Source organism: Mustelus asterias, chromosome 8, assembly GCF_964213995.1.
Source record: "Mustelus asterias chromosome 8, sMusAst1.hap1.1, whole genome shotgun sequence".
NCBI lineage: Eukaryota > Metazoa > Chordata > Chondrichthyes > Carcharhiniformes > Triakidae > Mustelus > Mustelus asterias.
Window position 1 is genome coordinate 27,909,068 of NC_135808.1, and position 1,355 is coordinate 27,910,422.

At 48.3% G+C, this 1,355-nt stretch overlaps 1 non-coding gene across 1 annotated transcript; it reads right to left on the minus strand.

The window, feature by feature from the left end:
• Positions 1-411: 411 nt before the first annotated feature.
• On the minus strand, positions 412-483 carry trnat-cgu (transfer RNA threonine (anticodon CGU)). Its single transcript has one exon. It is a non-coding gene; the product is annotated as a tRNA-Thr (tRNA).
• Between the last annotated feature and the right edge of the window lie 872 nt (positions 484-1,355).

Here is a 1,355-nt window from a genome sequence, read left to right on the forward strand (position 1 = left end):
AATCCTACGGTTGTGCGGCACTGCTGCATGCATCACCCTCCACCCCAGGTCCCCGACGTAATTGGGGGAAGATCCCTCCGTAGAGGGACCTCGGGGACCTCCGCCGCCCGACGGCAACAAGGCCCGCCAAGGTGTAGCCGGGCGACAGGCGAGGAGGTGGTAGTGGAAGGTGTGCAGCAGCAGCTCGCACAGGAAACGCCTCCGCGCGGGAGAAAAAGGCAGGGAGGACATTTCAGCGAGGCGGCTCAGGCTGTGGGGCACCTCACCCGAGGAGGAGGGTTGAGGTTTTGGGCCAATATGGAATTCCGTCCGAAAAAGAGCTTTAACGCGGAGTACTGTATATTTATTCTTAGCCTTGAATGGTTGGTATTCGAGGAAAGACGTAAATGAATCGATGCTGCAAATGCATTCAGGCACGAACGGGAGTCGAACCCGTGATTTTTGGTTTACGAGACCAACGCCTTGCCACTTGGCCACCGCGCCTACATTGCTCGGACTACCGAAATCCTCTGAAACCGAGTATTCCAAGCAGTTTGCGATAAATAGAAAATCGCTCTTGCTTCAATTATCCCAGGCTTTAATGAGAACATAAAAAAGAAAGTCGCAATTATTAAGACTTTATCGGCAGAACAAAATATTTGCATTTGTGCTGCTGATAGCTCACATGACATGACTTGAACGATAAAAGGACGATTCAACAAGAAGAGAGTGAATAAAACGGTTTTTTTTTACTGGAGCTTGGAAAAAAGGACATGCGGAGAAATGTTTATTCAGCAGTCTGTATGTTTTAAATACACACACATATATGTGTTGTATTTTCATATACATATATTCACACAGATCAGCCGGAAGGATTTCAGCTGTGAAAGGGTGAGTATATTTAAATCTGAGAGCGACAGACTTGATTTGACCAAGGATGAGACGGAGTGCAGAAAAGGGATAGAGAATCTGGTGAAAAGGTGCGGTGACAGTAATCGCTTCCCTCATGTCAGTAAAACGAAGGAGGCAGTCATTGATTTCAGGAGGACATGCCGTTATCCACATCAACGGCGATGAATTGGAAATTATCCAGAGCTTCACGTTTCTCGGTGTCCAGATCACCAACAACGCCGCTCCAAGCGGACCATAGGTAAGAAAGCCCACCAACCCCTGTACCTTATCAGGAGGCAAAGGAACTTGGGCAGGTCGGCTCCGACTCTCATCAGTTTTTACAGATGCACAATAGAAAATAGCTTGGAATAGCTCCTGCTCTAACCAAGACGCGACTAAACGAAAAAGCATTGTGAATGGAGCCCAGTCCACCACGCAAACAAGCCGCCTATCCATTGACTCCGTCTATACTTTCCGTGGCCTGG